Raw genomic sequence first — 14252 nt, 5'->3', positions numbered from 1 at the left:
CATTTTGATAATGTTAGTTCTGCCTATCCATGAACAGGGTACATTTTTCCATCTTCTAAGATCTTCTTCTATCTCTCTCTTTAGGGTTCTGTAGTTTTCATTGTATAAATCTTTCACCTCTTTTGTTAGGTGTATTCCCAAGTATCTTATTTTCTTTGAGGATATTGTGAATGGGGTGGTTTTCCTCATTTCCATTTCAGAAGTTTTGTTGCTGATATACAGGAATGCCTTTGATTTATGCGTATTGATTTTATATCCTGCCACTTTGCTGAATTCATTTATTAACTCTAGCAGTTTCTTTGTAGACCCTTTTGGGTCTGTTAAGTATATTATCATGTCATCCGCAAATAGCGATAATTTAAGTTCTTCTTTTCCTATTTTTATGCCTTTAATTTCTTTTGTCTGTCTAATTGCTCTGGCTAGTATTTCAAGAACTAAGTTGAATAGAAGTGGTGAAAGAGGGCATCCCTGTCTAGTTCCAGATTTTAGAGGGAATGCCTTCAGTTTTTCTCCATTTAGAATGATGTTAGCCTGAGGCTTAGCATAGATAGCTTTTACAATGTTGAGGTAAGTTCCTGTTATCCCTAGTTTTTCTAGTGTTTTGAACATAAAGGGATGCTGTACTTTGTCAAATGCTTTTTCTGCATCTATCGAGATGATCATATGGTTCTTATCTTTAAGTCTATTGATGTGGTGAATAACATTTATTGATTTCCGTATATTGAACCAGCCTTGCATCCCAGGGATGAATCCTACTTGATCATGGTGCACAATTTTTTTGATATGCTTTTGCATTCGATTCGCCAGGATTTTATTGAGAATTTTTGCATCTAAGTTCATTAGAGATATTGGTCTATAGTTTTCTTTCTTTGATGTGTCTTTGTCTGGTTTTGGGATCAGGGTTATGTTGGCCTCGTAGAATGAATTTGGAAGAGCTCCTTCTTTTTCTATTTCTTGAAATAGCTTGAAAAGTATTGGTATTAATTCTTCTTTGAAGGTTTTGTAAAATTCTGCTGTATACCCATCCGGTCCTGGGCTTTTCTTAGTTGGTAGTCTTTTGATGGCCTCTTCAATTTCTTCTTTTGTTATTGGTCTGTTTAAATCGTGTGTGTCTTCCTGACTCAATCTGGGCAGATCATATGACTTAAGAAATTTATCGATATCTTCACTATCTTCTATTTTATTGGAATATAGAGTTTCAAAATACTTTTTAATTATCTTCTGTATTTCTGTAGTGTCTGTTGTGATATTGCCTTTTTCATCCCGTATGTTAGTAATTTGCGTTCTCTCTCTTCTTCTCTTCGTTAGCGTGGCTAAGGGTCTGTCGATCTTATTTATTTTTTCAAAGAACCAACTTTTAGTTTTATCAATTTTTTCAATGGTTTTTTTTTGTTTCAATTTCGTTGATTTTCGCTCTGATTTTAATTATTTCTTGTCTTCTGCTATATTTGCTGTTGTTTTGCTCTTCCTTTTCTAAGATTTTAAGATGTAGTGTGAGTTCATTTATTTGTTGGTTTTTTCTTTTTTTTTGAGGAATGAACTCCAGGAAATGAATTTCCCTCTTAAAACTGCTTTCATTGTGTCCCATAGATTCCGGTATGTTGTGTCTGTATTGTCGTTTATCTCTAGGAATTTTTTGATTTCCTCCTTTATATCTTCTGTAACCCATTGATCATTCAGTAACATATTGTTCATTTTCCAGGTGATGCAGGATTTTTCCTTCCTTCTTTTATCATTGATTTCCAGCTTCATTCCATTATGGTCAGATATGGTGCATGGTATTATCTCCACACCTTTATATTTACTGAGAGTCGCCCTATGGCATAATATATGGTCTATCTTTGAGTAGGATCCATATGCTGCTGAGAAGAATGTGTATCCACTTGATGATGGTTGATATATTCTATATATGTCTGTTAAGTCTAGGTTATTGATTACGTTATTAAGTTTTATAGTTTCTTTGTTCAGCTTTTGTCTAGAGGATCTGTCCAATGGCGAGAGTGGTGTGTTGAAGTCCCCCATAATTACTGTGTTGTGGTCTATTTGACTCTTGAACTTGAGGAGAGTTTGTTTTATGAACGTTGCAGCACCATTGTTTGGTGCATATAAATTGATAATTGTTATGTCTTGTTGGTGGATGGTTCCTTTTAACAGTATATAGTGTCCTTCTTTATCCCTTTTGATTACCTTAGGTTTGAAGTTGACTTTATTCGATATGAGAATGGCCACTCCTGCTTGTTTCCGATGGCCATGTGAGTGGTATGACTTTTCCCAACCTTTCACCTTCAGTCTGTGAATATCTTTTTCTATCATATGAGTCTCCTGAAGGCAGCATATTGTTGGATTTGTTTTTTTAATCCAGGTTACTAGCCTATGTCTCTTGATTGGTGAATTTAAGCCATTAACATTTAAGGTTACAATTGAAATATGGTTTGTACTTCCAGTCATGTTTATTTATTTATTTATTTTAGATTGGTTAGTTTTCCCTCTTTGGTTTTTTTTCTTCCCCTTTACTGAGATACCTCCCACTGTTAGTTTTGGGCGCTATTTTTCAGTTCCTCTTCTTGTAATATTTTGGTCAAAATGTTTTGCAGTGCTGGTTTTCTGGCTGCAAATTCTTTTAGCTTTTGTTTATCGTGAAATATTTTAATTTCATTGTCAAATCTGAAGCTTAGTTTTGCTGGATACAGTATTCTTGGTTGGAATCCATTATTTTTCAGTGTTTGAAATACGTTGTTCCAGGATCTTCTCGCTTTCAAAGTCTGTGATGAAAAATCAGTCGTTAACCTAATTAGTTTACCCCTAAATGTAATCTGCTTCTTTTCTCTCGTAGCTTTTAGTATTCTCTCCTTGTCCTGTATGTTAGCTATCTTCATGATTATGTGTCTTGGGGTTGGTCTATTATGGTTTTGGATGTTTGGGGTCCTGTAAGCTTCCAGGATTTGGCAATCCATTCCATCTTTCATCTCTGGGAAGTTTTCTAGTATTATCTCCTTTAGTAAGCCATCCATTCCTTTGGGCTGATTCTCTGTGCCTTCTTCTATCCCAATGACCCTCAAATTTGGTTTTTTGATAAGATCCCATATCTCTTGGATAGATTGCTCGTGAGATTTCAGCATCTTTTCTGTGTTAACTATATTCTTTTCAAGTTGATAAACTTTGTCTTCATTATCTGATGTTCTGATTTCTACTTGATCTAGTCTGTTTGTAATATTCTCATTAGCGCTTTTAATCTGATTTACGGATTCTTGCATTTCTATGATTAAAACTTGATTTTTTTTTAACACCTCTATCTCCTGATAAAGCTCATTCTTTACTGATTGAATTTGTGTGGTTAGTTCCTCTTCAAAATATACTTTCAATGCTTGGATTTGCTGTCTCATGTCTTCTCTAATATTCCGTTCCATCTGAATTAGGTATGCCTTGATTTCTTTCCCTGCCCATGTTTCTGTTTCTGCTATGTCCTCTTGTACATTTAGATTGTCCTGCATTGTTTGTAACCCTTTTTCCCTTGTTTTTTCATATTGTTCACGTTGCTATCCAGCTCTGTTTGACTGCTTTGTAACTGCTTTCTCCTATACATTTGCTTTGGCTTTGTATATCTCTGTTGTCTCTCTTTTGTGTTGGGAGATTATGCCTAGAAATGTTGGGCTTTGTTGTGCTTTAAAGCAGATTCATTCAATTCATATAAGGCTTCTAGGTTCTGTATGCATATAATGTTTTGCTGTTTGTTCTTAGGTCTATACGTTTAGGTTAGGTGCTCTGGTGGTATGATGGTTAGTATGTCTTGGCTACTTTAGAAGATTGCTCCACTGAAGGTGGATACTACCGGGCAATTGGATCAGGTTGTTGTTAGTAGCTAGGTATTTGGGAGTCTTATAGACAGCCTCGAGATATTCACCTATTTGCATTTAGACAATTACACGCAATGGAAGATGTAATGCTTGGGATGAGAGTTGGGGGGTAAGGGGATGAAGGTGCTGTTAAAAAGATAAAAGGATGGAGGGAGAGATAGATTAGAGGGGAATGAAAAGAACAATAAAACTTGAAATGGGATATAGAGAGAGAAAGAGTAGGGGGGAAAGGATCAGGGAGAGAATAAGGAGAGAGAAAAAAATAAATATCGGCAGCATCAACAACAACAACAAAAAAATAAAAATAAAAATAATAAAAATAAAAATAAAAAATAAAAAATAAATTAAAGTCTTGGAGATCCTCCTTCTTCTCTTCCAGTAGGTGGAGCTGTGCCCTCCAAGCGGAGCGTCTGCTCTGTACCTGCCGAGAGCTATCTCTGTAGGGCGTCTCCTGGGAGTCTCTAAGACTTGTCAGTCCCGAGCCATTTCACTTCTCCAGCTCTTAACCCCCTTCCTCCTGTCAGCCTGCCAGCCAGGTCCTGTTCCCCATAAGTGATTCTCCAGAGGTCTAGTTACACTTGCAGCCCCACCGTGTGTCCCTTTTAAGCCCCAGTGCTGTGGTAAACTGGCGGCTAAGACCCTGGCGGTCACCGCTGGTGATATGGGGGCCTTGGGGTCTGGGATCCCCTCTGCTTCCCTCCGGACACGACCCCTGAGAAGTCAATGATGTTTCCTGGCTGCCTGTATCAGTATGGGAAGTCACGCACCTGCTAAAGTGGATTCTGCTGGGAAGGAATTCTGCCGGCCGAACTCCGATGACGTCACCTCTCAGCTATGGCGGGCCCCAGGCTCCTTGCTGTAGTGTCCGAGAGGAGGGGTGAAACTGGTCCGGCCCGGTTCGCATCAGCTCCTGCGTCGTGGGGGCTTGGCTAAAGACTTCTTCCTGCCAAGCTGTGTCTCGGCATCTAGCAGGACCCAGTCACTTTTGCTGCGGGCGGGCGGACAGATCTGCAGCTGTGCCCGCGGTGCGCGGACTGTGGAAGGTGAATCTGGTACTCCGCGTCTAGCGGCAGGGTCCCGCTCATCTGGGTCACATAGACGTTTTAAAAAAATCCTAGTAGCTCCCGGGCGGTCTCTCTTCAATGGAATTTTGCTAGGAGAATCTCCGTTGGAAGGATCCAAGAGTTATCCTTGCAACTTTATGCCCCCATCACTGGGAGTACAGTGAAAGTGCAGCCTCTCTGCCCGCCGCCATGTTGGATCCCTCTAGCTCCAAGAATGGATTAACAAAGGTCATTCCCAGAAGACGGTTCTTCCTGAAAACTGTCTCGCGCTTGGCCTCGGCCGTTGGACAGATGCGCCTGGATTCGCTCACCCTCCAGGACCCTGAGGCCTCCGTTGGTGCTGTGGGGCGAGGTGAGTCTTGTGGAAGGACACAGGGGTCTCGCAGGGCGCTCCTCTGCAGGCTCCTGTCTCACGCAGGTGGAACTTTCAGGACCCCGCCTGCTTGGGTCTCCAGATCCTCCAGGTGTTCCAGCGACGGCAGCTCTTCTCGCCCCCAAGTTGGCTGCCACCCAGAGATGCTGTGACCTCAGTGGCTTCTTCCTCTGGGCTGGACAGGACTGGGCTCCGAAGGGCCACAGCCTTGGGATCATGCAGTCAGCGGGAGGCTCAGGTCCTTCAGGCGATTAACTTAGTCTTGAAGTTGATTTTATTTGATATGAGGATAGCCACCCCTGCTTGCTTACAAGGACCATGTGCGTGGTATATTTTGTCCCAACCTTTCACCTTCAGCCTGTGTATGTCTTTTCCAATCAGATGTGTCTCCTGGAGGCAGCATATTGTTGGATTTGTTTTTTTAATCCATGTTACCAGCCTATGTAGCTTTATTGGAGAGTTTAAGCCATTAACGTTTAGAGTTACTATTGATATATGATTTGTACTTCCAGCCATGTTTGATTATTTATCTTTTTTTTTCCAATTTAGTTTGTTTCTCCGTGATTAGCTTTTCCCCTGCCCTCTGTCTTTACTGAGGCACTTCCCACTGTTGGTTTTGGTTATTGTTTTTCATTTATTCCTTGTGTAGTGTTTTGCTCAAGATGCTTTGCAATGCTGGTTTTCTGGCTGCAAATTCTTTTAACTTTTATTTATCATGAAAGATTTTTATTTCGTTGTCATACCTGAAGCTTAATTTTGCTGAATACAGAATTCTTGGTTGGCATCCATTGTCTTTCAGTGTTTGAAATACGTTGTTCCAGGATCTTCTTGCTTTCAGCGTCTGTGATGAAAAATCTATTGTTAACCTTATTGGTTTACCCCTGAATGTAATCTGCCTCCTTTCTCTTGTAGCTTTTAATATTTTCTCTATGTTCTGTATATTGGATATCTTCATAACAATGTGTCTTGCGGTTGGTCTACTGTGATTTTGTGTGCTCGGTGTCCTGTATGCATCTACAATTTGTATATCTGTTTCCTTTTTTATTTCTGGAAAGTGTTCTGTAAATATTTCATTCAGCAGGTTACTCATTCCCTTGGTTTGAACCTCTATACCTTCCTCTATCCCAATGACTCTTAAGTTTTTTTTTTTATGTTATCCCATATCTCGTGATTTTTTACCTGCCTTTCTGAGTTGGCTAGACTCTTGTCAAGATGATATATTTTGTCTTCATTATCTGACGTTCTGGCTTCTACCTGCTCCACTCTGTTAGTGATACTCTCATTTGGATTTTTAATTTGGTTTATAGTTTCCTACATTTCTAGAATCATTGTTTGATTTTTTTTTTATAATCTCTATCTCCTGATAAAGATGCTTAACTTCTTTTATCTGTTTATGTAATTCATTTTCAATGTGTTCTTTCACTGTTTGAATTTGCTGTCTCATATCCTCTTTAACGTTCCATTCCATCTGTCTAAGGTATTCCTTGAGTTCTTTATTTGACCATTTTTCTGATGACTCTAGGTCCTCCTGAGTATTTAGGCTGTCCTGCATTGTTTGTACTCCTTTTCTTCCTTGCTTTCTCATGCTTCTCATGTTACTTCTTGTTCTGTTTGACTGCTGAGTTACTGTTTACTCCTATAAATTAATTTGATGCTTGGGAGGAAAGGTATTAGAAGGGAAGGGAAGAAGTCACTAAAGAGAATGAGAGTAAGCAGGTAGAATTCAAGGAAGGGGGAATAAGGAAATTGAAAAGAAATGAAAAGAGAAAAGAAAAAAATAGAAAAGAAAAAAAGAAAAAAATAATAAAAAAATCAAAATAAAAAAAATTTAAAAAATAAAATGAAAATGAAAAAAACCCAAATTAAAAAAAATTAATAAATGCAGTCTTAGAGTTTGATTAACTTCTCTTCCAGTAGGTGGTGCTGTGCCCACCGGGCCAAGCTTCTCCTCTCAATATGTGGGAACCAATCACTGTGCAGCAGCTCCTCCTCCCAGACTGGGCGGGTCTCCAATCCTGAGTGCCTAGGGCCTTCTCTTGTGTCTAGTCACTTCCCCACTTTTCCTCAAGCCAGGCCCCGCTCACCGGTGATGTTCACCACAATACTGGCTACACGCCAGGTCTGCTGCTCCCAGGAGCCCTGTTTTCATGAACAACTGGGCACATTCTCCCTGTTTGCCATTCCCTCAGACCCTAAGTTTGTAGAGCTTGGGGCTGAGAACCCTCAGGGAATTTTGCTAGCCCTCCGGTTGCCACGCCCCCGGTAGCTGGTGCAAGAGACCTCAGTTGTCAGCACTGGTGGGAGCGGTAGCCAGGAGTTCCTCGCTGTGGTCCCGCGCCACTCCTGATTCCCTCGGTCTGGCTATAGCGCTCATGGGAGAGCTGGGAGGGGCCCTTAAGGTTTCCCCGCTGTGTGGAGAGGGAAGGCTAGGGGGTTACACACCTGTCGCCGCTGGTTTCAATGAAGTTATCTCCTCCGCCGCATTCTGGTGACGTCAGTTCTCTGCCATGGTGGTATCCCATGCAAATGGCGACAGTTCGTTCCCTTTGCCGGGCGACCAATGCAACGGGTGGGTCCCTACTGTCTCTCCCAAACCCCATTTCAATCCTGTGGCCACTGTCTATGAAGGCTCGGTTGGCATTTACCTCCGTAAGTTCAGAAGGGCCGACCAGTTGTTTCAACGGGATTGTTTAGTGCTGAGTCACAGCAGTATGTCTGTGAGAAGCAGGCGAACGGGAGCTTGAATTCAGCCAATCCGGGCTCCGTGTTTGTTCTGAGAGGCCCAGACTGTTCACCCCAGATCCACGTCAGCTCAGCATTGCCTAGTGATCCTGAGCAAACAGCATTTAGAGGGTTTACGACTCCCTATGCCCGCGCAGCTGAAGAGGTCAGAGACTTGATCTCTCTGCGCCTGCCGCCATGTTGGATCTCCTCAAATTTATTTTCTGATACCATGATTCTCTTGAAATCAACTCATTTACTTCAGCATTTCTTCATTATTTTTTAATTTCATTTGAATTCACATTGGCAAAGATGGATCAAATAAAGTAAGAAGTCATTATTGCCTCAGTGGGAATATATTCTGATCATTGGAAATTAATGTGGGTAGCTGATGAGTTAAGTTGAATAGAGAATGTGTAGCATACCCAAAGGCTTTAGAGACTCAATATACAAATGCAGAGTGGCCAGACTAAGTCATTCTCCTTATCTGTGGGGGATACATTCCAAGGTGCCCCAGGGATGCCTGAAATTGCAGATGGTATTAAATCCTCTAGATGCTAAGCATTGAAATACTGCAATTGTCAATCTGATAACTGAGATGATTGCTAAGAGACTAGTAGGCTGATAGCATATACAGCATGGATACACTGGGCAAGGGATGATTCAGGTCCTGGGTGGGACAGAGTAGATAAAACCGATGGCATGATATTTCACCATATTACACAGGACGGAGAACAATTTAAAACTTATAAATTATTTATTCCTGGAATTTTCCTTTTAATATTTTTGGACTTTAGTTGAATCTGGGTTTCTGAAACCATAGAGAGTTAAACTGGGCAGGGGGGTGGAGGTCAGCTGTATTAAAATACAGAACTATGATCTACAACTTGCATTAACCACCCTTAGGAGGCCAAAGCACAACCATAGCAACCAGTCCAGGAAGCCAAATCACAACCTCTATAGAAATTGTCCCCAAATGGAAAAATTATGGCTTCTTTAATCCTTCTGTCTGCTTCCAGTGTAAGACCATCCACAGAAAGCCAAATATGCTCCTCTAACCAGTCACATAAAATACCCCATTTCTAGTTCCTCCACCCTCACCCTCATGAGAATGGTCTACATCAGAGCATACCCAAAGCCTTCCTCTCTATCAACTCTGAAATTTTCCCACTCCTTTGCCTGCTTTTGAGTATTGGCCAAGTGCAAATGATGGTAGCTGACTGCTTTGCTACAGCAAGCTCTGAATAAATAACTTTGCTTATTTTCTTTTGGGTAGCCATTCCACCTTCAGTCAATGAATATTGCTGACTCAGAGGGTGGTTCTAGGCAAGGAATAGTTACTGCAAATAGTTATTTGCCCTCATATCTGACAAGATTCTTAAAATTGAGGTTTTATAAAGGCAACCAGTGATTTAATGCAAATAAATCACACTTATATGTAAATTATGTATGTCAACCTAACAGGTAACAAAAAATACACATATATGTCTAGAAAACTAGCTACAACAAAGGTAGGATGAGTGTGTGGTGCTCTCTCAGGTCCTCCTCCATGATGGTGATAGTGGAATTGCTAAATCTCTGTTCTGTCTCAGTTCTCTTCTTTCTTTAATCTGCTCTGTTTTACATTGGATCTTCTCACCTGTGCTCTGGCAAAATGCTGTTTTTCTGTATTTTACTTAGGAATGACCTTTGCTATTATTTGGCTGTGGTTTGTCCCCCAAGATTTCATGTGTTGGAAGGTTGGTCCCCAGCATGGCAATGTGAGAGGCAGTGGAAACTTATGATGTTTGACGCCTAATGGGGAATGGTTAGCTCATTGAGGGTGCTGCCCTTGGGAGGAATCACTGTAGTTCTCCTTGGACCCCTGCAAGAGGGTTGTTATAAAAGAGTGAGCTGAATTTCTCTGTGGCCTCCTGTCTTGCCAAGTGATCCCTTCCTCTTTCATGTGCTCCCACCTGGATACTATCTACCATAAGGTATTCCTGAAGCGTGTACTGCACTGTTTGAACTTCCAACTTTCAAAACAATGAGCTACATAAACATTTTTTCTTTATAAGTTACCCAACCTCAAGCATTTCATTATAGCAAAGAAAAATAGACAAATATAGCTTCTTTAGTTATGAATAGTAATAGGGTCATAGTACTGGAGAAATCTAAAATAAGAAACTTGTTGCTTGGTTTTCCTTAAAAAAAAACCTTCTTATTATGCTGAAAATATTCCTTCTCTGGTCCTATTATTAATAGGCTTTGAATTCTGAGATTTCTTTTTATTTGATGTGGACTTGTCCAGTTCTAAGGGGTCCCTATCATCTATCTTACTTTGCCTTTTCATCATCATCTTTTCCTCCTTTGTTCCCTCTAGTCCCTTTTCCCCTAAGCCTTTTTCCCATTCTCTCTCTTAAATGCATCATAAACAGACATTAATATCTGAAATTTGTATTCTCACCCACAATGAAAAAGGGTCCGTGTCTGCAATAGACTATTCTACTTGACCTAAAAGTGACAATTGTGGGACAGTTTAGAACTGAAGAAGATGTTTGGAAGAAGTTTAAAAACGCTTTGCTATCCTGTATGCCTGTTAATGAAAACGTAGCTGCAACTTTGGTTATTGTGGAGTTACTTGGTTTTTGATACATTTTTTTTAAAAAAGTTATTTTGTCGCCTTCTGCACATGCTCCTTAGGGTCAGACACACAGCCAAGTTGCTAAGGATCGAGTGGATGGATGGTTTGTCTTCACAACACATCTTCCTTGTTGAATCATCTCTTATCCATTTTACTTGCTCCTTCTGAGAATTTAGAACCAGTGACTTAGTTGATTTGCCTTTATTCCTAACAGCCTATTCTCCCCGCTCCCAGCCCATCTATATACAGAGAAAGACACATGACCAACCTTGATAAGTCAGAGAATCTCTGTCTCTCGATTGGTCCCACACCACCCTGAAGGATGGGCAGAATTGGCTGACTGCCTGGCAGCTGCCAAAGGTAAGACCTTACGTTCATTCATTTGTGTATCTAAGGTACTTAACTCAGTGCTCATCACAGAATCAGCATCCCAGCAATGTTTAGGGAACTAATCTGGGGGATGAACAATGCTCTGAGGCAGCTGGAAGTGTCCCTCCCTGGGGTCAACTACTTCCTTCCTCCCTTTGTCTTCCAACAATGTCACATACACTGTCTCCTTGAATTGGTATCTTTGCTGGAAAGTTTCAGTTTAGAAATAAATATATTGCTTAGAAAAAGATCCACTTTTGCGTTCCCTTCTCTGTGTTGCTGAATGACTGAAAGGGCCACCACTGCTGGACTTGGATCTCTGGCTGCCCATCTATGTTCTGCTTTCCGCCAAGTTGCTGGAGTTTGGTTAGTGCCTCCTTTGTTCTGGCTGGGGTGAGGGTCTTCCACTCCCTACTTGCTCTGTCTACTCATAAGTATCAGCCCCATTGCCACTGAAGCCAGAGTTTGCAAGTGTCCACTGGTTTCTTCCCACATAGTTAATCAAATCAAATGTAAGACCCATCTGTGGCTACTTTTATTCACATCGCTGTTAAAATTCCTTTGAAATTTTGAGAAAAGAACAATTGAAAAGAGAATATTCTTTTTAACGCACAAATGTACTTTTGATCATTTCTTAATAAGTTCCTACTGAGACCAATTTCAAAAGGAACTATTTGAATTTTAACCTGTCTCTCATGCATTCTAATAAGGATGACAAGATAGAGAAACCATCTGCTAGTATGGAGGCGAGAATGCAATTGTGTGTACATGTGCTCACACATGCTTGAACTATTGTAGAGGAGAATTGATGTCCAAGGTCAGGGACTATTGTAATCCCTCAATTTCACACTGATTCCCAGTGTCTTCCACAGGGCATAGCATAGAGTTGGTACTCCATAATTAGGGTGAATAAATGAACAAGCCTAATTTTGATCTGGTTCTGTGTTAGAACTTTTTTAAAAACCCCAGCTTCGGGCTGGGGTTGTGGCTCAGTGGTAGAGTGCTTGCCTCACATGTGTGAGTCACTGGATTCAATTCTCAGCACCACATATAAATAAATGAATAAAATAAAGGTCCATCAACACTAAAATTCTTTTTTAAAAAAACCAGCTTCATGGAGGTATAATTATTATGTGAATACTTGCATATATTTAATGTGTAAAATTTCATGAATTTGGACATCCACGTGCACTTTTGATACTATTACCATTATCAAGGTAAAAAATATATCCATCCCCTCTAAGAGTTTCCTTGTGACCCTTAGTTTTCTTAATTGCTTTTTCATATGATAAGAACGTTTTAATTTGGGGTCAACCTTCTTAAAATTTTTAAGCATAAAACACTGTATAGCTAACTATGGGAGATATGTTACACAGCAAAACTCAGCACTTACTCATTTTGCATATCTATAACTTTATACAATGAATGTGTGACTTGACTTGGGGTGGGGTATGTCCCAATACTCCTATTGTAAGTTGAAAATATTGTAAGTAAAAAATGAATTTATTGCACTAGCTTACTGACCTCCTAGCTTAGCAGCCACACAACACTGTACAGCATTGATTTATCCTGTGATTATGTGACTGACTGGGAGGTGTGACCTGCTACTGCTGTCCAGCATTATGACAAAGGATTGTACCAAGTATCACTAGTCCTGGAAAATATCAAAATTCAAAATTTGAAATGTTGTTTCTAGTGAATTTGTATCTCTTTTTCATGATCATGAAGTAAAAAATTAAGTTAAACCATTGTTAAGTTGGGGACTGTAAATACACTAATCAGTCTTAATAAAGAAGGAAGTCCCGCCATTTGCAATAACATATAGAGAGACCTGGAAGACTTTATGTTGAGTGAAATAAGTCACAGAATGACAAATGACAAATATGGCATGAAGATATCAAAAGTGATCAAACTTACAGGAACAGAAAACAGAATGGTGGTTGCCAGGGGAGGAGGGAGGAGGAAATGGGCATAAAGTCAGAGATCTATAAGATAAATAAGTTCTAGAGATCTGCAGACACTTTTTTCTTATGATATTTCTTTTAATCTTGATAGTGTCATTTCAAAGTTTACATTAGGGTGTGGAGAGGTTCAAACAGGTGGAAAGACTTGTGCTAAGATCACAATTCTGCCCTTTTCTGTGACTTGTGGTCTTGAGCAAGTCATTCAACAATTCTGTTTCCCTTTTCCGATTTGTAAAATGGGAAAACTAATAGATGCTATGCAGAATTTTCATGAGGATTCAGGATGATAAATGCAATGGTCCAGGATATGCTAGAAATAACTGGGACTTCTAAGGCTACTCAACCACTCAGTAAAGACTCTGGAATTCAAAGCAGTCTGATGTAGTTCCAAAGCTTAAAGAGGGACTGGGGCCTCAGGGATGCCACGATCTGATGAGTAGAGCATTTAAAATTATTTTATAGGCCTCTAGTGGATGAAAATTCTTTGCAGAAATCAAGATAGTTGTATGCATGTGAGGTTTATCTTAGAAGATGCTGAACATAGCAGTAATTCCTTGTGTTTTGGTTATTTTATGAGTCATCTTTCTTAAGCACTGTTTAAAATACTTGTGTATTTTCTGTGCCTAATGTGCAATTAGCTAAAAACATTTTTTTTCTAATGATAAACATTAAAGAAGTTAACCTCTTGTTGGGTGTCTGTAGCCCTGTGTCAGAGTTCAGAATTTCCTTGGTCTTTCCATCAAGAACCTGGCAACAATCAGACAGAAAACCAGTTCCCTGTCATTATACAAGACAAGGTACTAATGTTTCAATAGCTTACACATGCATATTTGGGAAGTAATAATGACTGTTGCCTTGATAAATATGAACTGATATTGATTGGAATACAAATATGAGTTTCTAGCTGTATCGGCTACTAGTGTGATTTTTTCTCAAAGCAAATTTAGTAAATATCTAAAATTGAATCCTTTCTGAGTTTCAAAATCTTACCTGGTGATTTGTGAGTCAGGTCTTTAAAATTGCATGAAACAATAAAGACCCTGGTGTTCAGACATGAAGCTTGTCAGATAAATACATCATCATACAAAGCAATCATGATGAAGAAAAGAAACTCAGAGCAATTCTTTATTATAAAATTCATAAATCAGAAAACGGGTTCTATATGGATAAACCAAAGATTCATTTTATGCAAATTTAATCCTCAGTAACATCTTTTGTTTCGGGAAATATTTTTATCCTTTTAAGTTTGTGCTAACTTTGTTCCAAGAAATGAGCTTACCCATG

The sequence above is a fragment of the Callospermophilus lateralis genome, chromosome 14 (genome assembly GCF_048772815.1).
Source record: "Callospermophilus lateralis isolate mCalLat2 chromosome 14, mCalLat2.hap1, whole genome shotgun sequence".
In the NCBI taxonomy this organism is placed as follows: domain Eukaryota; kingdom Metazoa; phylum Chordata; class Mammalia; order Rodentia; family Sciuridae; genus Callospermophilus; species Callospermophilus lateralis.
Note: the sequence above shows the minus strand (reverse complement) of the source record.